The following is a 25,902-nucleotide window of genomic DNA, read 5'->3' as shown; positions in this document are numbered from 1 at the left end:
AGGCAGGAGAGAGAGGTACAGAGCAAAGTGGAAAAAAGTCCCTTATAAAACCATCAGATCTAACGAGAACTCACCATCATGATTACAGCATGGGGAAACTGCCCCCATAATCTAATAACCTCCCACAAGATTCCTCCTCCAACATGTGGCGATCAAAATTTGTTTTACAATTCAAGATGAGATTTGGGTGGAGATGCAGAACGAGACCATATCATTTCACCCCTGGCCCCTCCCAAATCTCATCTTTCTCACATTTTAAAATGCAACTATGCCTTACCAACAGTTCTCAAGAGTCTTAACTCATTTTAGCAATAACCTCTAAGTCCAAGTCCATAGGCTGATCTGAGACAAAGCAAGTTCCTTCCACCTATGAGCCTGTAAAATTGAAAGCAAGTTAGTTACTTTGTATATACAATGGGGTTGAAAGCATTGGATAAATGCACACATCCCAATTGGGAAAATTTTGTCAAAACAGAAGAAGGTAGAGGCCCCATGCAAGCCTGAAATCCAGTAGGGCAGTCATTAAACCTTAAATTTCCAAGATGATCTCCTTTGACTCCATGTCTCATATCCAGGTTACGCTGATATAAGAGGTGGTTTACCATGGTCTCAGACAGGTCCACCCCTATGGCTTTACAGTATATAACCCCATTCCTGGCTGCTGTCATGGGCTGGTGTTGAGTGTCTTTAGTTTTTCGGATGCAGAGTGTCAGCCATCAATGGGTCTACCATTGTAGGGTCTGGAAGATGGTAGTCCTCTTCTCACAGATCCACTAGGCAGTGCCCCAGTGGAGACTTTGTGTTGGGGCTCTAACCCCCATTTCCCTTCCACACTGCCCTAGCAGAGGTTCTCCATGAGGGCTTCCCCCCTGCAGCAAACTTATGCCTGGACATGCAGGCATTTCCATATATCCTCTAAAACATAGGCAGAGGTTACTACACATCAATTCTTTACCTCTGTGTACCTGCAGGCACAACAGCACATGTAAGCCACCAAGATTTGAGGCTTGTACCTTCTGAAGCAACAGGCTTAGCTGTGTGTTGGCCCTTTTCAGCCATGGCTGGGATGGCTGGAATGGAGTGCACCATGTCCTGAGGCTGAACAGAGGAGGGGTCCCTGGATCCAGCCCATTAAACAAACTTTCCCTTCTCAGCCTCTGAGCCTGTGACAGGAGGGGCTGCCCTGATGGTCTGTGAAATGTCCTGGAGGCATTTTCCCCATTGTTTTTATGATTAATATTCAGTTCCTCATTACTTATGCAATTTTCTGCAGCCAGCTTGAATTTCTCCTTAGAAAATGAATTTTCTATCACATTGGCAGGCTGCAAATTTTTCAAACATTTATGTTCGCTTCTTGTTGAATGCTTTGCTCTTTAGAAATTTTCTCTGCCAGATACCCTAAATCATTTCTCTGAAGTTCAAAATTTCACAAATCTCTAGGGCAGGGGCAAAATACCTCCAGTTTCTTTGCTAAAGCATGGCAGGTGTGACCTTTACTCTAGTTCCCAACAAGTTCCCCATCTCCATCTGACACCAATTTTGCCTGAACTTCATGTCCATATCACTATCAGCATTTGGTCAAAGCCATTCAACAAATCTCTAGGAAGTTCCAAATTTTTCCACATTTCCCTGTCTTTTTCTAAGCCCTCCAAACAGTACAATCTTCTGCCTGTTAACCACTTCCAAAGTTGCTTCCACAACTTTTAGCATCTTTATAGCAGTGTCCCACTCCTGGTACTAATTTACTGTAGTTAGTTCATTTTCATGCTGTTATGAAACAATACCCAAGACTGGGTAATTTATAAAGTGAAGAGGTTTAATTGACTCATAGTTCGACATGCCTCAGGAAACTCACAATCATGGCAGAAGAGGAAGCAAACATATCCTTTTTCATACAGTGGCAGAATAGAGAAGTGTGAAGCCAAGTGGGGAAAAGTCTCTAATAAAATTATCAGATTTTGTGAGAACTCACTATCAGGACCACAGCATGGGTAAACCACCTCCATAATCTAACCACCTCCCATGAGGTCCCTCCTCCAACACATAGGCTTTACAATTTGAATTATAATTAAAGATGAGATTTGGGTAGAGACACAGAGCCAGACCATGTCAATGAATAAACAGGAAATTAAGTATAGGCCATGGCTAATGTTATAACCACTTTAAAGGGCTATCTAAGACCCTGCACTTCTGTTTCTAATTGTATTTGTGTCTGGAAAGATTTCCTACACATTTATACCAGAGATAGGTATTATGATGCTCCCATAGGTATGGTATCGATTAGGAATAAATTGGAAACAACACAAATGTCTAATAAGTGAAAAGTTTAATTAAAATATTGCTTTATACAAAATGAAACATGGAAAGTAAAATGAATGATCTCTACCTAAATTTGAAATCATACACATGAATAGATCTCTAAAATGAAGTGCTGAATGAACAAAGCAAGTGTCATATCATACTCAAGACGTATTAGCTCTTGAGAGTATATTCCTTGAGGAGAAGATGTTATTGTCCATATCATAATTCCCACATTGTCTACCTTCTCCTCCAGATATAATGTAATTTTGTACATTTATGGCCTAGTGTCTAGTTTTTGGAAAAAAATGAAAAGAAGCTCTTTATTCTTAGGAAAAACAAATAGAAAACATAATTTTTCTAACATTGTCTAACTTATAGTCATTTCTTTAAGGACAAAAATCTTTTATCCATAATTAAAAAGGATAGATGAAGAGTATTTGGCAAATACTTGTACAAGAGTAAATAAACCATAAATGTGACTGTGTTACATATAATGATAACATCTTTTAAAATTTTCATATAATGTGAATCTCTAATAAGGTTTTATTATCAGTTTGTAATAATGCCAGGAAGAATCCATAAAACCATGCTATTCTATTTACAGACACAAAATTTTGGTTTTTCTGCTGAGGGCAACTATTCCCAAGATCCCATACTCTTAACCATCATCAGAAATTCATTATGGTTTTCCAAGTACAAATATTATTCATAATTTTAAGTATCAAGAGAGTAACCTGAACTTTCATTAAGAGACCATAAAAACTCAGAGCGTTTTATTGTGTAAGCTGGACTCATTGCTATTTAAAACTCACTGGCAGTATGTAAGCAGTTTCAGCAATTAAAAGGGCTGTGTATCACAATTTCATTTGTAAGACATTTGTGAACTTGAAAACTTTCTCAATAAAATAATAGAAGCTTTAATTTGCAGATATTTTACAAAAAGTGATTTAAGCAAGATAATTACTGAAATCAAATAATGCCCTCTAAATTATATTTCTATTTAGAAATAGCTTTTTTTTTTTTTTTTACTCTAAGGGGCTTCTCCCCATTTCTGCTATACCTCCCTATTCCTAAATAAAAATAACAGTTTTCAAATATAAGTTTAAAGACATCAGTAAATTCCTCATAGTGCTCTATGAGTTTACATATTCATCTGATCCTTTCTTCTCATCCCTCTGGTGCTACCCACTGTATGGATGGGCTCATCTACTATCAGGAGTATCCCTCAGACCAGGTAAGGTACATGTGATAGTCATCCTCTGTCATTTCTCTTCCCAGCATCATGCTAAGCATTTGGATCAGCACACTTATGGTAGAAAATTTAAAATAATATCAAAGTTGTTGGTATAATTAAGGATTATACCTTATGTCTTCTAACATAAAAGTATCTTACAATGTCTGGAAAGGCTTTGTGATTACTCCATGTTTCACTTGGTCAACTTTTAGAACTGTGTCACTGAAAGACTAATTCACTGCACTGATAAGCTCTGTTGTATACACTTGAGATGACATTATCATATGATCCAGTAAAACTATGTTCTAAATAATTTACTTCTTATGCATAACTAGCTCTATTTTTTTACTCTAGAATACATGCACAATTTAATACTGAGTCTGAAATAATAATAGTGGTATTTTTAGTTTTAACATTACCCCTATATTGCAAATGCTGTGTCTTATTTAATACTAACAATAATGTAGTGGAATATGTTCTATAATTAACTCATTCTATGAATAAAAAACCAAGATACAGTAATATTAAGTAATCAAACCAAGGTCATACACTAGCTCTGTGACAAGACTGGAATTTAGACCAAGTCTGGAAGACTCCAGAATATGACCTATTTTTCACTAAGTTATAATACTTTCTATTGCCAAATGTGATATTGACCAAAAAACAAGATTAAAAAGAACAAATAAACTTCCTCCTGAAAACACATTTAGTCCAAAAGGACTTTTGTTTAAATTTTTAATAATACAGAAAAGACTACTACTTAATTTCACCTAGGTATTTATGTTCATTGAGAAATCCACTTTCACACATTTAAATAATTCACTGATTTCTAAAAGTCTCATTTATTTTATTGTTTTCTGAAGAAAAAGCTTTTTTGAATAGAAAAGTAATAATCTAAAATTATTTCATTATACTGATATCTTTGCCTATGTTCATTGATATCCCCAGTGGCTAGACAATATCTAGTATATAACAGTCACAAATAAATATTTGATGAATGAATAAATGAATGATTTAATTATTCATGTCAATAGGAACTCTGGCTATTCCTAATAAAATATAATTATCAAAGAAACTTTCAACTGGCATTCCTATTCTGAACTTATATATTATCTTGGCTACATAAGTATAAAACTTTGCATTTTTCTATGATTTGTTTTATCTTTGAGTAGTGCATGTATTAATATGCCCAGTAGATAATTTATTTCTGCTCTGGGGTATAGAAATATGCATTTGTCAAACAATTTAAAATTTTATCCAAATCAGAGAAAGGCTGATGACCAGAATGGTCATGCTTTTCTTGTAGACTGAGGGCAGAGTTTTAATCCATTTTTTGAGTTAGATTCAAGCAACTGGGTATAATCATTTGCACATCTAACTCCAACTTTTATAATGTTACCCTTTAGTTCAACTGGAACTAATGACTTGGGCTTGTTAAAAGTACAAGGTTAACTTTTATTGTTTCATCTCATACTTGAACTTCTATATTCACTTAATGTTATTTTTTCTATCTTTTCCAATTTCAAGTCCATTTTCTTTTCCATATAAGAGAATAGCTAAATATGGCATATTTGGCACTAAGAATAGGTGGGAGGTGGGGGAGGAGGAAAATAATGTGCTAGAGGAATAAAGAGAGGAAGGAGAACAAGTAAAGAGGAATGGGAGGGAGAGTCTTGCTTATAACCTAGAAGATGCTAGAAAAAAATTGATTTGTTATAAAAAGGTTTTGTTTATTTCCTTAATCCATAATTTGCTATAGGACCCTGATTTTGCTGATATCCTAAAGGTTGAAATAGTGGCAGCTTCACTCATTTTACAAAACCTGCTTTGAAGATTAAAGCAAGTCAAAAAAATTGTAAATTGTGAAGTAGATTACAAATACAAGTATGTAATAGCAAGCACAGTGGGATATGAGTTATATTAACTGAACTAGAGTTACAGATTTGCCATTGCATAGATAATTTTTCCTATCTTGGCCTCTTCCCTGTATTTAAAGATGATGACGGTAGTGAAAGTTAAATAGTAAAATGAATCATGAGTGTTCTTATAGAGCCCCAGAAATTTTTAATGAAGCTGAAGGTATATTCATTCAATATGTGTGCACTCAGACAGACAATGTTACTATCATATATTACATGTTAAGATACCAAAGAATTTAAAATGCCTATTATATAGAATGAGAATTAGAATTTGGTTCTTCAACATTTTTAGATTCTATGGTAAACATTTTATGTTACTCTTAAAACTTTGTCCTACAAAAGGGATTGATAAGAGTTTTTCTTGTGTTGAATAGACTCTAGAAAAATATTATATTCACCACAAATTGTGACGTTAGTTGCTACTGTTTCCATATGCCAAAGACGATTATTTTCTTTATCAGAATGTTACTAAAAAGTTAAAACATTCTAGTGTATGAGGAAATTAACACATAAGAGGGTTGGAAAATTTAATAAATTGAATATTCTACTGATAACTTTTATACAAGAAGTTAATTATTTTTCTTTTAAAAATCTCTATCACTCCTCCAACTTATTTATTTGAAATGCATTAGGGCTTAAGTCAACATGGCTATATAATAAAGACATACAATGTAATAGAAGCACAGTTATTATGCTCTGTTATTTGATTTATCATATGTTCCAACAGCAAGTGAGTGGAAAATACAAATTGAATGAAAGCAGCGCAGTACCCGCCCCCCCCAAAATCTTTCATAACATTTTGAATAAAGTGCTTACCTACTAGCAGAATTTAAGCTGGAGAAATAAACTACAGGAATGGCAGAGGAATGATACAATTGTTAAGGAATTTTATTCTTCTGGCACCAATGCAAAATACACAGAATAAAAGTAAAACAACAATAGGAGATTCCTCCATGAAGGCATAGGTGTTGCCTTAGAAAATGCAGTGTAGCAGGATTGGGGATGACAAGCACTTGGGCCACTTCGTCATGTAAGTTTTATTTGTGGAGTTGGAGGTTCTTCAGAACCAATCATGTACCTTTCTCTTGCACTGTGTGATGAACTATTGCTGTATATACCAGACTCTATGGCTTGGTGGGTCACTCGCCATACAGTTCACAATAGGCAGGTCAAGTTGCATGGTAAACGTATGGACAATAGTCAAGTGTTCAGTTTCTACCAAGGCCCGGTAGCAAGCCAAGAGCTGTCTCTCAAAAGGTGAATAGTTATTTACAGATGATGGCAGGCTCTTGCTCCAAAATGCTAGAGGCCTTCGCTGTGATTCACCTATAGAGTCCTGCCAAAGGTGCCAAGGAGAATCTCTGTCACTAAAACTTCCAAACACCACTGGATCAGCTGGATCATATGGCCCAAGTGGCAGACCTGCTTGTGCAGCAGCCTAAGCCAGCTGCAGAGCCTTCTCTTGCTATAGGCCCCACTCAAAAAGCTAGCAGCCTTTTGGGTCATTTGGTAAATGGGCTGAAGAAACACATTCAAATAAGGCATATGATACTTCAGAACACCAGACAGGCCACAGGTGTTCTGCCTTTTTCTTGGTTTTTAGAGAGGATACGACAACTTATTATTTGCTCTAGAAGGGATATCTTGACACCTCTGATACTAGTGAATCTTTAGAAATTTCACTGTGATGAAAGGTGCCTGAATTTAGTCACTCTCTGACATTCAGATGTCTTACCAGTCAGCATAATATTATAAATATAATGGACTGGTGTGATATCTAGTGGGATGGAAAGGCAATCAAGATCCCTATGAACTAAATTATAGAGCTAGAAAACTTATATACCCTTGTGGAAGGACAGTGAAGGCATTGCTGGCCTTGCTAACTGAAAATACACTGCTTCTGGTGGACCTTATGGACAGGGATAAAGAAAAAGGCATTTTTCAGATCAAAAGCCACATGGCAGGTACCAGTCAATGTCTTAAAATGCTCAAGTAATGAAAACACACTGGATATAGCAGCTGCAATTGAAATCACTGTTTGGTTAAGCTTATGATAATACAGAATTCTCCAAGAGGTTGTCATTTACATAAGGCAAATAGGAGAGTTGAATGTGTAGGTGGTGGGAATCACTGTCATTACGTAAGTCCTTGATAGTGGCGCTAATCTCTGCAATTCTTCCAACACAGTAGTGTTTTTGATTGACTAATTTCCCAGGTAGAAGCAGTTCTAATGGCTTCCACCTGGCCTTTCTCATGATAGTGGTTCTCACTCCACAAGTCAGGATACCCATGTGGTATTCTGTCAGCTGCTAAATATGTCTGTTTCTGTTATGCATCTGTGACTGTGGAGATAACTGTAGATTGGGTATGGGGACCAACTGTGAAATAGCCTGAGTTAACACTCCATTGATCACCTGACCACCATAGGAGATCCTACTCTAAATAGAAAGCCACAGTAACATTTTGGGTCTCCTGGATTCGGTTTTCAGAGCCAGTGTCCAGCAGGTCCCAAAAGATCTGATTGTTTTTTTTTCCTTATGCCAAGTTACTATAGTAGAAGGCTATATGCCCCTTTGGGAAAAGTTAGAAGGGAAATTAACAGTGTCAGTCTTCAGTAACATGTATTAGGGTTGTTTCCCAGGGAGATCTGTCCTCTCTTTCCCTAGACATGTTCTGGGTCTGTAAACTGGTTCAAGTGTGGGAATTGATTGAGGGGCATTGACTCTCTGTTTTTATGGGTTGAGTTTTACTTTTGTTCACTTGACCTGACTTTTCAGCTCGTCTAGATAAGTACAAATTTAGCAGACTTGCCTGTTTCACTTCTAGGAATACCACAATTAATAAACCAAGAGCATATATCCACATGAGTCAGGCTATTCTGGTTGCTGCTTTGACTCTGACATCCATTATTGTAATTATACTCACCTTGCCTCTGGCAGTTGAGTAGTGCTACATGGCCCTTGCCACCCCCAGGACACAAAAATTTCCACTGCATTGAGATTTTCCAGTTGGGTAGCTGCAGTTCCCAACATAAAGTCTGGTATACAGAAAAGAGGGCGATGACAGACCTCTTGGCAGATGCTGGATGGGGCTTTCCTCACAGATGGCTTTCTAAAAGTGCTGGTGAAAGACATGCCTTCTGGACCTTCTCAGTGTGGTTGGGTAGGTCTTAAATGACAAATCCACTCTAACATTTCAATAATCTTTGAATCAAGCCTTCCTCTGCATGAAACCAAAAGAGGTTCAGCACTTCCAGGTCACTCTTGGTGAAGCACCTTTGATCTGTGTGTCAGCAGACTAACTGTACTGCTAGAGCCCTTTCTAACTCCCTGAGCTGCAACAATAAAACATAATTCCTGTTTAGTGGGCCAATATATCAGTAATTTGGCCTGTTCAATCTTTAATGTTCCTCCTGCCATTATCCTTTACCCTTAATATGCATTCCTACACATACTCACCTGATTTCTGCTTGTATAAATTTGAAGAACTTTTGGTGAGGGAGTGGAATACACTTCCTCACAGGTAACACTTTGTATCTCACCAATAAGGTCCTTCTGGGACTCTTGTCTAGTTATAGGTCTGGAAACAAAGGGACTGGTTGGGGGAGAATCAACATTGCTTTACATGGGCACTGTCCCAGTGGAGGTCATTACTGCTTTCTCAAGCAATGCAGAGTTAATTCTCAGAAGAAGAGGAGGAAACACTTAGACCAGTGGTGTTGGGGAGGCTGCTGTCACTGATGTTGGGAAGCCACTTTTGCTAGGGGTGCAAGAAATTTGATTCTTCTGGCAAGAGTGAAAGATAGGTCAGAATCAAAATATAAACAAAATAGGGAATCACCTTAGGTATTTTAAATTATTTATATCTTTGCAAGAAATAGCCTGTAGGCAGAGAACTGGAAGGGGTGGCATCCTGGAAAATGTTGGTATGCTATAACAAACACGGAATATTTTATATGTGTGTGTTTCTATTTAATATCCTTTGTTTCTATAAACAATTCTAGGTTTATTATGCCAACATCTCTAGTGTTTTGCTGAAAATATGTTTCAGGTTTCCGAGAAATATCTTTTTGTCAATTTCTCTGATGTTCACATTTTTAGCATTATATGTAGTGCTATAATAATATTTAATGTGTGTAATATTTCAAAAGTGACTAATATGCTTTACTAGTGTTAAAAAGTAACCTTTTATAAATGTTCTATTTTATTACAATGTTGTTTACAAGTAGCTTAGCCCTTATGATTATATTTTAGGTTTGTCGCTGTTAGCATCTACCTGATAAACATTTGTTCAAATATTTTACTGTTAACTCATCACTATCATTCTGTCTTTAATTGTAAATAGTTTCAATAAAGGTCTAAAGTACAGTGTCTGTGAGTGCAGGCTTTAGCATTATTAGATCTTGTTTCCATCATGATCTCAGTACTCCTAACTCTATGGTTTTATATTTTCCTAAATTACTCTAGGCCTAAATAATTTTGCTTGCAAAATGAGTATAATTTCACCTACATAACTGAGTTTAATGAGAAAAGATACATTGTATAACAAAAGATATGATTCAAAATAATAATAAATAGCTCTTATTATATTTTTGTTTCTGAGACTGACTCTTGGTCTTCAATTATGTTTCTGGTTTTTAATTTTTAACATTAACCATATAATTCTCTTAAATCTGTGTCTTTTAATATGTGTTATGTCTATATTGCTTGTTTGGACTTTCTTTACATGTATTTTAAAGTTATATAGTTTGTTTTTATTAGTGAAGAATCATAAATATGTATAAGATATACTTGAACCTTGTATGTATGGACTCCAGCCTCATTTCCTTCAGTCTCATCTGACATCACAACTTGCTTTTGCAGACAGAACATGGAGGACTGATCACAGGCCAGTTCTGAGCTTAGGCCTCCAAAGACCTTTGTACTTGGAACTCTGCCTTCTGGGCACAAGCAATTCTCCTACCTCAGCCTGCAAAGTAGCTGGAAACAAAGGCAGGCACCGTTTGCTCAGACTTTTTTTTCTTTTCTTTTCTTTTTTTTCTTTTTTTTTTTTTTTTTTTTTTTTTGGTGGAGATGGAGTTTTGTCACGTTGCCTAGGCTGGTCTGGAACTCCAGAGTTCAAGCAGTCTGCCCACCTCAGCCTCCCAAAGTGCCGAGATTACATACATAAGCCACCATGCCTGGCCTGAGAAATTTTTTATTTTTTTTATTTTTTATTTTTTTATTTTTTATTTTTTTTATTTATTTATTTTTTTTTTTGAGACGGAGTTTCACTGTTGTTACCCAGGCTGGAGTGCAATGGCACAATCTCAGCTCACCGCAACCTCCGCCTCCTGGGTTCAAGCAATTCTCCTGCCTCAGTCTCCCAAGTAGCTGGGACTACAGGCACGCACCACCATGCCCGGCTAATTTTTGTATTTTTAGTAGAGACGGGGTTTCACCTTGCTGACCAAGATGGTCTCGATCTCTTGACCTCGTGATCCACCCGCCTCGGCCTCCCAAAGTGCTGGGATTATAGGCGTGAGCCACCGCGCCCGGCCAAAATTTTTTATTTTTTTATTAGAAAAACATTTTTGTTTCACCTTTAAAAAAAAAAAAGAATATATATATATATATATAATTGCACTTTAGGCTCTGGGGTACATGTGCAGAACATGCAGGATTGTTGCACAGGCACTGTGGTTTGCTGCCTGCATCCCCCCTCACCTATATCTGGCATTTCTCCCCATGTTATCCCCACTCCCAACCTTCCCACCCTCCTCTGTCCCTCCCCTATTCCCCCCAACAGACGCCAGTGTGCAATGCTTCCCTCCCTGTGTCCATGTGTTCCCATTGTTCAACACCTTATTTTGTATACAATTTTTATAACCAAGATATTATTTTTATTAAAAGTTTTCTATAGTCAGTACTTTCTTTTAATTAGTTTTCTAAATTAAATTTATTAGCTAATTTAATTTAATATTGCTTTAGTTCTGTCTCATCTGATATTTTTCCTAGGAATCCTTATAGATAAAAAGTTAATGATATTGTCTCCATGTCTAACTTTTATATCATTTACCTCTGGCTTTAACATTTTGGTCTGCATCAAGTTTTTAACTTCTACCTCACCAGTTTTATTATGTGTAATATCCTAACTGGTCCTTACATTCTTTATTTCATAGTATTTAGACATCATATATTCAATGTTTTTCAACTTTCTCATGTCAAAGTATCTCTTTTCAGTGAGTGTTCAATTCTGGAAACACAGGTATAATAGACACTAGAATATTCTAAAAAAAAATTAGAAATGTTCTCCTATTCTTGAGCCTCTTTTGGGAGTATAATATACACAGAAAATACACAACTCATAAATGCAGAGCCCCGTGTATTAACACACAATGAGCATACCTATATAGAAATAGATTATTGTTAGGTGATTTTTTTGGTCTACTTCTGGCTCTTTCCACAAAGATGATTGATCTCCAGGATTCCATTGATTGGTTTCGCTTGTTTTTATTTTTAAAGGAGTCACGTGGTATGTATTATGGTGTGTCTGGCTTCTTTATCTCTTGCTTGATTCACCAGTGCTTGCAAGAGTAATCCACATTGATGAATAGGGCTGAAGTTTGTCCATTTTAATTGCTATATGATATTGTATTTTATGAATATAACACATTTTACTCTTTTGTTGTTAGACATTTGAATTATCTGTAGTTTTTGACTATTTCAATAAATGCAATTATAAATATGTACACGTTTCTATTAGGTATGCACCTAGGAATGGAACTGTTAAGTGATGGGTCACACATGTTCAGGGTTATTTTATAGTGCTAAATGATTTTCCAACACAGCTATGGAAGTTCATGTGAGTATTAGGAATATTAGTTACCTAAAGGTGTATAACAATCTAATCAAAAGTTATTGCCCTAAAACAGTAACTATTTTATTATTCTTCATAGAGTGTGTTAAGAATCCAAGTATTTAAGGATGGTGTTAGTGAGAAACTTTGTACTGTTTTTTGGCTATATATATATATATATATATATATATATATATATATATATATTTTATTAGAGGCTTCTTTGTCCATTAGGCAGGATTTGGTGAACTGTGGTCAGGAATGATAGACTGATATTCTGAATTCAAAGGCCCAGTAAACTTAATTAAAGGACAGAATTCACTTTTTGAAGAAATTATCTAGGAAATCAAAAAGAAACCTATTTTATAAAGGAATTTATAGTTTAAAATGAATATCTGAAAGTCTTACAGTCCTAAAAGAACATTTTTAAGTACTCAGATATTATACATTTTATGGTCAAACTATAAAGAAAAATGTATATAAGGTTCATGAAGGTTTCTCTGTCAGTGACTCAAAAAAATTCCATACATACTCTGGAAATAACGAATAAGATAATCTCAAGAAGCCCTATATTCTAAGAAAGGTAGTTCTAATTTGGCACATTCATGCATCTAAAAGTCGTTTTGATGCACAAAATGCCAGATAGAAGCATAAAGTTATTAGGTAAATATTTGAAAGTAGAGAGTTGGTAAAAAGATTTTTATATCATAAAAAGTAGGCTGAATTTACTTTTGTGGACAATAGTTCTTTTAAATAAGGTACAAATATGATTTAGTTTTGGAAAAGTTATTCTAGCATCTGTGCAAATAGAGGCAAAAAGAATACTTGAAAGACATGCAATTTCTATGTGAGATTATTAAAGTCTCAACAGGGCCAACACTTACAAAGAAGTTGTGAACAATATTAAAGAGGTAGAATCAACTTCACTTGTATAACAATTGGATGGCAGGTAGTGAAAAATAAAGCAATCCTTCGAATTTTAAGGTTGGTGTCTGGATCAGTAATAAATTCACTGAGGTTAGAATAAATAGGAAAATCCAATAATAGCATTATTCCCCATGCCTCAGCATGTCTATAAATTAAGTAAACAAAATAATGAACATAAAAAAAAACTTTGTTTAAAAGGCATATTGATGAACCTGGAAAATCAGCATAAATTTTGTGATATAAAACATACATGCACACTTCTCACGCACACTATGCTATTGTTATTACAAAAGTTAAAAGTATATTCCTTAAGTGTGAATACAGTAAATGTAGTAATTTTTGCTGTGAGAATTTAATAGACAGTATAGTAGTCAGAGAACACTGAGGGTGGGAAAGCTACACTCATTGAAATGGAATGGGAGTCTTATGTGTCATGAAAAAATAAATTATACTTATGTCACCAGAAAATGATAAGTAGATTCAATATTGATGCATCATTAAATGCTAGATCACCAGCTAAATTTGAAGAGAATATTATATGTGAGTGTATAAAATATATACACATATAACATAAAATATATAAAACCGGTATTAGGGTTTTTCAGAAAAAATGAAAAGGATATTCATATAAAGAGATTAATATCAGGAATTGGCTCATGTTATTAGGGAGGCTGAAATATTCCAATATCTGCAGTCATCAAGCTGCAGACCCAGGAGACACACGGGTACAGTTTCAGTGTTAGTCTGAAGGCCTGAGGATCAGCATGGCATCACTTCCTGTCTAAAAACTGGCCAGCAAAAGAACCAAGAAGAGTCAATAATTCAGTTTGGGTCCGAAGTTAGGAAAGAACTGATGCTCCAGCTCAGGCCATCAGGCAAGAGACATCCCCTCTTAACTCCCAGAGGGTCAGCATTTTTGTTCTGTTTAGGCCTTCATCTGATTGGGTAAGAGCCCTACACATTAGGGAAGGTAATCTGCTTTACTCAGTTTATCAATTCACATGTTAATCCTTTCCAAAAACATCCTCTTAGACACATCTGGAGTAATGTTTCACCAAATATCTGGGCATCCCATGGCCCAGTCTAGTCAAGTTGACACATAAAACCAACCATCACACTTAGTATTTATTAATGTGAGATGAATATTGAGTGTGCAGTATCATACATTTATATTTACCAGACTGTAAATGTATGCATTTATTCTGGTAAATATAAATGTATGATACTGAACAGAAATACTTATCATTTCAAATTTTCAGAATCCTTTTTTTTTTTGCTCAAGAAAATGAAAACAAGAGAATCTAAATCTAGGTTCAGTATAACACTAAGACAAGTATTACATTTTTGTGCATGTGCATACTACAGGACCTGGTAAGGTGAATTTGGCTTTGCACCTGCTGTTTTTGGAAATGGTTGCATACACAAGGTATTTTTCTTGCCAATTTGCATGTGTTTTGCTGTTGTATGCCAGTAATCTTGCGCCAAGATGTTATGTTAAGCTATCTTCTATTTTTGCCAGAAAACATAGAAACATAGCAGGGCATCCTTAATGGCTGGAAAGGAATTGAATTAATCACATACATATGACAGCTGGAGGTTCGTATCCTCAGAAGTGAAGTTGCAGTTACCAAAAACAAATTTAAAAAAACTTTTATCCAATGACCTGCCTTGACTGAGTTTCTAAGTTTTCAAAATCATTTGTAAATAAGTTTTGATAGATCAGGGAATCCAGAGTTACTCACTCTTACAGAACACTTACAAGATTTATTTTTTTCTAAACAACAGACTAAGTCATCAGCAAAGTGACTTCTCACCAAATATTTAGTAAGGATTTTTCATCAGATACGACTTGTGTAGTGGTCTTACTCCATATATTAAGAATCAGAGCATAAAGCCATGAGAAAGGAGGGCATTTCTTCCAAAAGCTTGAAGAGTAGCTAGTCTGTCAATCAGTAAAATGTATTTTACTTGCCAAGTTTATATTAGAAAACATAGTGCTATACATGCATACAAAACTGTACCTCTATGTATTATGCTTGATTTTCCCAATACACATAGGCATATTTATGGGAACTGTCAATTGGCATGATAAAGTGTCTGTAGAAGGGGAGAAAGATCATCTTTGCATAAAATATTAGAAGATGTCAGTAATTTAAGAACTAATGATTGAAAAGCTTAAGAACAAATGAAGAAAATGCAGGAATGTTCTTAATTCACTTGATGCTTACCATATAGCATGTGTTCAGTATGACTTTGTTGTCCCAAAATATGTATGGTGGTCTCAGAAACTGTCCTTAGCCAGAAAGGTAGCTACGAAACAGAAAAAGTATAAAACATAAAGCCTATATTGAGATTATTAGAATAGTGGAGAAGACTTTCAAAAGGCAAAAACTATAAATGAATGCACTCTATTCACAGATACTACTATCTCATACATTTAGAAATATTTATTGGCATGAAAATAACATGGATGCTTTCAGATACAAGGAATTTAAAAAATACATAGTAATCATATTTTCATAATTTGACTCAGTGACACAGAATACTAATAGCAGACCTCATCCAGAATTCCTATATCATAGATTTCAAATTTAAATAGAAAACTTTTATGAAAATAATTTAATATATTTTAATATTTATAAAAGATCATATCAGAATACATATAAAAACTAATTGTAAATATTTTATATGAAAATATAGATATATAAAAATTTATTGTGAATTCCTCCTATATTTATATTGCCTATAATGTAATGCTACAAAAATAACATTTTTATGAGAGTATATGTTGTCACATATTATCTGGGAAAATTAACAGTAAGATAAGGCTAAGTCATTTTTATGTCTGCTTTTGTAAATAAGAGCTCCTCTAGGAAACAGTTTGGTATAGACCGTTTTGGTTGTTTGTATACATTTTAAACTCTGGGAGATGCACCCATCACAAGTTTTTAATATAATGAGTTTAACTGCCACCCTGAACAAAAATAATTATGTTTCCATTGCTACAGAAAGTTGTTTTGTGTATTTCTCCAGGCAAACGCTAGACCTCTATGCTTCAAGAAGGCAACACTTTCTAATTTTTTTTTAATTTTACTTTAAGTTCTGGGGTACATGTGCAGATCTTGCAGGACTTTTGCATAGGTACATCCATGGTGTACACATGCCATGGTCGTTTGCTGTCTCCATTCCCCACCAGCATCACCTACATCATTCATTTCTCCCAGTGTTATCCCTCCCCAACCTCTCCCGCCCCCTAACTATACATTAGTTTTTCTTTACTGGAACATCAAGTAAACAGAATCATGCTTAATATACCCCTTTATGTTGAGCCTCTTTCTTTCACTCAATATGGCTCTGAGTTTCAGTCATATTGCCGCATTTATCAGTAGTTTCTTTCTTTCTGTTGGTAAGAAATATACCACTGAATGAATATGCTACATTTTGTTTGCCTGTGGCTCTTTGAAAAACAGATGTTTTAAAATTTGTGGCTATAATAAATAAGGTTGCTATTACCATTCTTCTACATTTTTTTTTCCTGTGGGCATATTTTTTAAATGATTAATAATGCTAAGATTTTTTAAAGTATTTTTTCTGTGTTGCTTTTTCCATACCAGTGACTATTTGAAACTTTTACATATTTTCTTTTGCCATCTTTTTGGCTTCAAAGAAATAATGTAACATTATGACAAGAGTAGCGTCTATTTAAAATCAGAGATAATTAAACTTAATTAAATACAATTATTTATCTTGTATTTAATTAAATACAATTATTTATCTTGTATATCTAGTCAGTACTTTTTGAATCCTATGTAGGTAGTCTTAGCCTAATCAAAATGTATTAGAATATCAGATACGTTTCATGATGGAAGTCATGGGCTCTAGTGTTTATGTTATGTAAATAATTCATCTACAATTCATTTTACTATATGGAACAAGATAACAGTTAGACTTGACTTTTTCCCATATTGACTTTCAGATATTCCAGTGCTATCTGTAATAAAAACAACAAAGACTTTATATTTCTCATTGAATTAACCTGACACTTGGTGAGTCACCAAAAACATACTGCTCTGCTTGTAATGGTTTTACCTTTATAAAGGAAGTGTGAGTCTCCAATTTTCATTTCTTTTAAAAACTGTTTGTCTAATCCAGATACCTTATATTTTACATTAATATAAAAATAATATAGTAGGTTTCTTTTAAGAAGTATAATAAAGCTTTGTTTGGGAAAGTATTCTAAAAATCAACTTGGGGAGAATAAAGATCTTTACAAAATAGAATACTTCAGTCCATAAAGATAGTATATCTCTCCATTTTTTAGATCCTTTTGAACTTTGCTCTGCAATATTTTATAGTTTCCAGCATAGAATTGCTATATATATCTCATTATATTTATTCTTCATCTGAACTTCTGAAGCTATTTTAAAGTGACATTTTATTTCATTTTTATAGTGCTAACTTCTCACATATAGATATAACAATGAGTTTTGCTTGTTAATTTTTCATTTTGTTATTTTGCTAAATTCACTTAATTCTCATAGAAATTTTATGCATTCCATGTAATTTTCTACATGCATAATCACAATGTTCATGAATGACAGCAGTCCTACCTCTTCCTTTCACACATTATTTAATATTGAGTTTTTTCCTCATTGCTTTGCTAATTTTTTTGTAATATGTAGATGTGACAAGAGAAATATCCCCATCTTATTTTTGAGCTTGGGTGGAAAGAATTCAGTTTTTTTAAACTACTAAATACAGTGTAGTTAGACTATTTTTGTAGATGTATTTTGTTGGATTGAGAACATTTCAATTTCGTTCTGGTTTTTGAAGGTTTTTTAATCACCTTTTGCTAAGTTTTTTTTCCTGCATCTGTCAACATATCTTTCTTTAATTATATCTTGTTTAGATGTGTGTTATTTATGCACTTCTGAATTTTATTTGTTTATATTGTGTTCAAAATTTTTACAGACATGTTTATGAAAGCTATTAGCCTGTAATTTCCTGTTCTTCAGGTTTTGGTATCAGGGTTTCACTAGCTTCATGAATTAGGAAGTGGTTTTATAATTCTTTGTTTTTGGAAAGAGTTCCAAAATAAGAAAAATGAAAAATTACAATGGGGAAATAAGCAGAAGACTTGAACTTGTATTCCACAGAAAAAGTAAAATGAATGATCAATAATAATTGAAGATATTTTAGATTTATTAGTGAGAAAATATATTTTGTACTATCAAAATGGGTAAAAATTAAAATGTGTAAAATCAACTGTTGAAAAGAATGTATAGTAATAGGAACTTGATATATTAATGATGTGTACAGATATTGGTACAACAATTTTTGTTTTAATAGTGGCATTATTTAGCAAATTTGAGAATGAATCTAATTTATTAACGCAATTTGATAGCCCAACAAAATATGACAGTGTCTAAGCCTACTCTTTTTCTTCTGGTGCCTTCCTGGCAAGCACTATTGAGTTATACCAGGTAGTATTTGCCACTATAACAAACTATAAGTGGATACTAGGATACAGGCTAAAAAACCATGCCCAATAACTCTTCCTTCCTTGAGAAAAATAGTGGGTCTCTGTCATCTACAGAGAACTGAGCTGTGTTGTGTATCTTCATTAAACTTTTCTCTATTGATGTGCTACAGCTAGCTTTATTATACTTTTTGGGACTTAGGTAATGGGGCCGTCATGAATTTATCTTAAAAGTGGCCTTTTCTTGTCTTGTTTCACATGAAAATTATCTGCAGCACAAGTCACCATCCAGCAATCCCTAGAAATTTTAGACAGTCCCCAATCCCTTTTATAGAAATATCAATAACAAATCTCACAGCAAATCTTTATGAGTTGAAACAGTGCAGACTGCAGATAAAGTACACAGTTCATTTTTGGATCAGTGGGGTGGCAAAAAAAGTAAGAGTTAATTTTTCTCCAGAAAGACGTTGATTTATTGTAATGCTACATGAAAACTAACTACCCATAGTCCATAAGCAATTGATCCTCATTAACTGCAAAGTATTGACCAAACCTTGATCACACCAGGGAATGAATTGATGTTTTCCCAATCGTAAACACTGACGTGGTGAATCTCTCCATAGGCGATTGATTGATCCTCAGTAACTGCAAAGTATCGATCAAACCTCCATCATACCAAGGAATGAACTGACGTTTTTCCAACTGTAAACACTGATGTGGTGAATCTTTCCATAAGCGATTGATCCTCATTAACTGCAAAGTATTGGCCAAACCTTGACCATGCCAGGGAATGTGGATGCTTTCCCAATCTGAAACACTGATGTGGTGAATCTTGCCACTGGATTGCTGTTTTATCCAGTCACAACATCAGGGCTTAGAGTCAAGCTTCCTAATCACAGCAGGGTTGCTACTTTAAATATCCTTAACTACATGGATACAGCTAGAGGGAAGGTCCTATCAAGTTACACTGCTATTGTTTCTTTATTGATCACAGGAAAAGCAGAGGAAAGTAGATATTTACCTTAACAACATAGCATAAAGCGTCTCTGCCCAAAAGTCAGTCCTTTTCTGAAGTCTGATATCTGGCCTTGTTAGCTCTGTGTGAACTAATGAAGGTTAAATTGACAGTAAGGAGCCTGTACACTGGCTCTTGACCCAGTCTTCAAGGATTGTTCCCAACACAGTCTGTGCCAGTTCTCTAGGTTCTACTCGACTATTTGCATAAGTTTTTAAAACATTCATACTGTTTAAGATTATATAGCAGTTAAAATGGATGAATCAGAGCTATATACATAAGCATACATGGATCATACAACACATAACTATGGGAAAAAATCCAACCCACAAATTACTGACTACAGTGTTATATGACTGCGTTTTGCATGTGTATCCCCTCCCAATGTCATGTTGAAATTTCATTACCATTGTAACAATAGTAAGACATAGAACCTTTAAGAGGTGATTAGGCCGTGAGTGCTCTGTGCTCAAAAATGGATTGATGTGGGCCGGGCGCGGTGGCTCAAGCCTGTAATCCCAGCACTTTGGGAGGCCGAGGCGGGTGGATCACAAGGTCGAGAGATCGAGACCATCCTGGTCAACATGGTGAAACCCCGTCTCTACTAAAAAAAAAAACACAAAAAAGTAGCTGGGCATGGTGGCGCGTGCCTGTAATCCCAGCTACTCAGGAGGCTGGGGCAGGAGAATTGCTTGAACCCAGGAGGCGGAGGTTGCGGTGAGCCGAGATCGCGCCATTGCACTCCAGCCTGGGTAACAAGAGCGAAACTCCGTCTCAAAAAAAAAAAAAAAAAAAAAAAATGGATTGATGTGATTATCTCTGGGGTGTGTTTCTTAGGTAAAAGCAATTTGGGGTTTCCTTCTTCTCTCTTACCTTCCTTGCCTTTCTGTCTTTCATGATGTAAGGTCACAGCACCAAGGCACCATCTTAAAAGCAGAGAGCAGCCCTCCTCAGACACCGAATCTGCTGGTGCACTGATCTTAGACTTTTCAGTTGCCTCAAGAAATGTGAGAAGTAAATTTCTATTACTTAGAAATTATGTAAATTTTGAAAATTATGAATATCTCAGACATTCTTTTATAGCAGAAAATGGGCTAAGACATATACCTTTATAGGAATTTCACAAGAAGTGTGGTATTTGATCTCATCTAAAGAAACAGCAATAATTTTAAAAAATTAATTATATAAATGTGGTATAACGTTCATGTGTCACAATGACAACTAAGAATTAAAATGTAAAGCTGTAGATAAAGATCTCAGGTAAAAACAAACATTTCTACATAAAATAAGAAATACGTTAAACAAAGTTATGCATTAGAGAAATGATTGGCCACGATCACTTAAGCTTAAAGAACAAGTAATCACTTAAGTACAAATTCATTTTCTTCTAAAGGAATATAAGCATTTATAAAGAAACTTGAGTTAAAGAGGAATCATAATCGATTATTTCACTGTGAGTCTAAACAGGGGTTAGAGCTTGGAGAAAATTGTAGAAAAATAAGCATATATCCTGTTTTCCTATAACTTCTCAATAAAGCCAAATTATTTCTTGCAGGGTTAGTGGATAATTGAAACACATTTTTGTTGTGGGTTACGGTGGTTTTAAGATTAGGGTCCAAAGATCCTCAGACAAAATTCACTGTAATCCAATGATACACTTGTATTTACAACATATATTTGATGTTATATTTAAGTTGTTGTACTGTAATGTAATTTCATAATCCATTTTTACAGATAAGGTCTATAGGCTTTAAATAATTGAGAGAACAGTTTTGTGAAGAGCATAAAATCTCTCTTACAAAGTGTTGTTTCATGTTGTCAAACCAAAAATTTAAGTAAAAGAGGACTTTTTTATTGACCCTGTATTAAAAAAGACCAAATATATTTTTGTCCAGAAGTTTAAGAATAGTTTACTATTAGAAAATCTATACTTTACCATATAGGTTAATGGTGACTCAGCACAATCTCTTTGTAGAGGTACAAATAACAACAGCAACAAACTTTAAAACACCCAAGTTGCCAAGAATACAATAATTAGAGTGATTCATACGGTGAAATGCTATGTAGCTGCTCATTTACATTATATGTCTGAAAAATAAGAGGAAATATATAAAATATAATGCCAAGGGAAAAAAGCATTAAGAGTTTAAAGGAAGAAAAGAGTATAAAACATAAAACCAGGATATATAGCATAATACAAAATGTATAAAAATATTTTATGTTTATATGAAGCATTTAGTGTTTGAAGGATTTTTAAAGTTGCTGTTTCTGGATAAAGATACAAATTTTCTATTTAAATCAAATATCAGTAAATTTATATTTTAAATTCAGTATGATGAACTTAAAATCCTGAAGATTTTTAATGTTGCCATTTCTGGATAAAGATTATATATAATATGTATATCAAGTATATATCTTTATAAATATATAATATATAAATCAAATATCTATACAAATATATATAAATCACATATATTTATATATACAGAAGATAAAGATACATATAAATCAAATATATATATCTTTATCCAGAAATGGCAACTTTAAAAATCTTTATGATATTAAATGTTTTAAAAATCAAAGATTTAAGTATCAAATAGATATCTTTATCCAGATATGGCAACTTTAAAATTCCTTAGCATTCTTAAAGAAACTTAAATCGTTAAGAATATGTAAATTTTATACTCTTCTACATTGTGTTAGTTGGTATATTTTGTTAGTTTTGAAGTATGAAAATCGACTGTCCTTATTACTAGACTGTTATATAACACATATATATAAATTTGAAAGATGTGTATTTCTATAAAAATAGAAGAAAGGCCGCAGCATAGTCAGTTGAAAATAAAAGATGAAGAAACAACTTCAAGGAGTGCTCAGAGTATGACATGGTATTCCTGCTGTACTGATCTGACTGCAGTTTTCCTTTCAGTCAATGTCTCTACAGGGATGCACCTAGTGATGAAGAATTTTGCTCTAGGTAGAGCATTCTGCTTTCCCGCTTTCTACATGCAGTGCATACTCTAATCAAACCTTTGGTACAAGATTACTGTGAATAGCAAAGCACACATTTCTTTTTTTTTTTTGAGACGGAGTTTCACTCTTGTTGCCCAGGCTGGAGTGCAATGGCGCGATCTCGGCTCACCGCAACCTCCGCCTCCTGGGTTCAGGCAATTCTCCTGCCTCAGCCTCCTGAGTAGCTGGGATTACAGGCACATGGCACCATGCCCAGCTAATTTTTAGTATTTTTAGTAGAGACGGGGTTTCACCATGTTGACCAGGATGGTCTCGATCTCTTGACCTCGTGATCCACCCGTCTCGGCCTCCCAAAGTGCTGGGATTACAGGCTTGAGCCACCGTGCCTGGCCTAAAAGCACACATTTCTACTCAGCTTTTTTCTATTCACAGGAAAAAATATATATTTGCAACTCAAGAAAGTATTTTTTTTTGAAATGCTGTAACTCTTGTCTTGGCACTGGTATTGAGAAGTTCCTGTTTTGGATGTTATAAACTACCACATTGACTGAAGCTGATGTCTTTCAAATTAACATATTTCATAAATGATTACAGGAACAATCTATTTGATTAATTTTCGACAGTTGGTGATTTTTTTTAAATAAGAGATGATAAACTGGATAAACATCCAATTATTCTTTATTCAGCTACTTAACATCTTTAACCCCGTGATTAAAATGAACAGTGAAAGACAATTGTCCCATTTTTCCTTCTTTATCCATAAAGCCTCTTTATGTTATGAAAAGGAAATCTCAAAAACTCTCATTTCTTTACCCAAAATGAATTGAGAGAACTCATTTTCTTATATGAGTAAACAAAGAGGAGACATAAAGGAGATCACTTAAGCAATAACCTAGTGAGTCTGTGGCTTCAGGCCTGGAGAGTGATAAAATGTCCCGTGTGCACAGGTGATAATAAAGCCTTTCTTGTTTACCTTACCTAAACAACATTGCACTTTGGACAACATCAGTAAAAGAGGCTAAAGTCATTTGGCAAGTTTTAGGTACCATATGTCCTGAAAATATTAGGATTTGTATATGATACATATATGTTTAAACAGGTACTATTTACTGTGTGACAGATACTATATTAAGTGCTTTGAATAAGACATTCCATTTAATTTTCCAAATGACCCTACTATATTGAATTATCTCCATTTTATAGAAGGGAAAAGTAAGATCTGGATAATCTAGTACATTACAGAAAAAATGCATAAAGAACTTATGGCAGAGCTAGGAATCAACTGTAGGTTCATGTGATTCCAAAATCCTTATTCTTAACCAACCACCTACATAATTAAATCAACAAAACAACAACAACAACAAAGACATCTTTATGCCAATATCCTTAATAAATATACATGCAAAAATCCTCAACAAAATACTAGTAAAACCAAATCCAGCAGCACATCATAAAGATATCACCACAATCAAGTAGGCTTTATTCCTCAGATGCAACGTTAGTTCAACATACACAAATCAATAAATGTGATTCATTGCACAAACAGAACTAAGGAAAAAAATTACTAAAAATATTAATAAAAATAGATCTTACTCATGGTATTAAGATCAAATTTTATAATCTATTGGTAAAATACCTGTGCCCCAAAAATATTTTGAGTAGTATTTAAAATATAGTTGATGAATTATATGATGGTCTTAGTATAAATTAAGTCTCAAAACCACATATGTTAAAAGTTCTTCAACGTCCTTATTTTCCAAAACTTCTTTTACTGTACTAGGTCTTTCCAACTTTAATTTGTTTTTAGAATAATCAGTTTTTACAAAATTGCTGCTGACATTTGATTGAGACCTTGTGTAATTATAAAAACCCTTTTGGAGAAAACATACATATTGAATACCAAATGATAAAATGATAAAATTTATGAACATAGTATGCTACTTCACTTAGGTTTTTTTAATTTTGCTTAGGATTTCTTGCTATTTTTTGTTGTAATCTTGTACTTTTTTGTTAGTTTTTCCTAAATATTTTGTTTTTAATAAAATTATAAAATGTTTTTTATTTTTAATTGTTTGCTAATATTAGATTATTTGAACAGTACGTTTTCACAGATAAAGGTTAATGATCAATTGCAAATGCTAATTTTGTGACACTGTAGTTGATACTGAGACCCAAGATAATCTAAAAACAATTGTATTAGTACATTCTCACACTGCTATGAAGACTTGCCTGAGACTGGGTAATTTACAAAGACAAAACAGTTTAATTGACTCACTGTTCTGCATGACTAGAGAGGCCTCAGGAAATTTATAATCATGATGGAAGGGGAAGCAGGCATGTCTTATATGGTGGCAGGCAAGAGTGAGTGTGTGTAGGAGGAACTGTCAAACACTTAGAAAACCATCAGATCTTGTGAGTACTCACTATAATGAAAACAGCATGAGAGAAACACCCCCATGATCCAGTCACCTCCCACGAGGTCCCGCCCTTGACAAGTGGGAATTATGGGGATCACAATTTGAAATGAGACTTGGCTGGGGAAAGGAGCCAAGCCAAATCAACAATATTCTGAAAAATTAGAAATATTTAGAGTCACACTTATTTCTATTTATTAAAACATAAACTGTGTGTTGGGCAGTGCTCATGCCTATCATCCCAGCACTTTGGGAAGCTGAGGTGGGCAGAACTCAGGTCAGGAGTTCAAGACCAGCCTGGCCAACATGGTAAAACTCCATCTGCTCTAAAAATACAAAAAAGTTAGCTGGGCATGGTTTCAGGAGCCTGTAATTCCAGCTACTCGGGAGGCTGAGGCAGGGAGATCACTTAAACCAGGAGGCAGAGGTCACAGTGAGCTGAGATGTTCCATGGCACTGCAGCCTGGGTGATAGAGCAAGACTGTATCTCAGAAAAAAAAAAAAAAAAAAGAAAAGAAAACATAAACTGTGAATACTACTACTATTTTGAATATATTTAATTTGATGGCACTCCAGCCTGGGTGACAAAGCAAGACTCCGTCTCAGAAAATAAATAAATAAATAAATAAAATACGTGAACTCTATGCTGCTCCTACTCTAAATATATTTAATTTGAATTTGGTTGAATTTTTGAATTGAGAACCACAGACTCAGAGGACCAGCTGTGTGCTGTGTGTGTGTCCGTGTGTGTGTGTGTGTGTAACACATATATGTCAAAATTATTGTACAGTTGACCAGTGTTA

The sequence above is a fragment of the Saimiri boliviensis genome, chromosome 2 (assembly GCF_048565385.1).
Source record: "Saimiri boliviensis isolate mSaiBol1 chromosome 2, mSaiBol1.pri, whole genome shotgun sequence".
NCBI lineage: Eukaryota > Metazoa > Chordata > Mammalia > Primates > Cebidae > Saimiri > Saimiri boliviensis.
The sequence above is the reverse complement of the archived record's forward strand: the minus strand, read 5'-3'. Positions refer to the sequence as shown.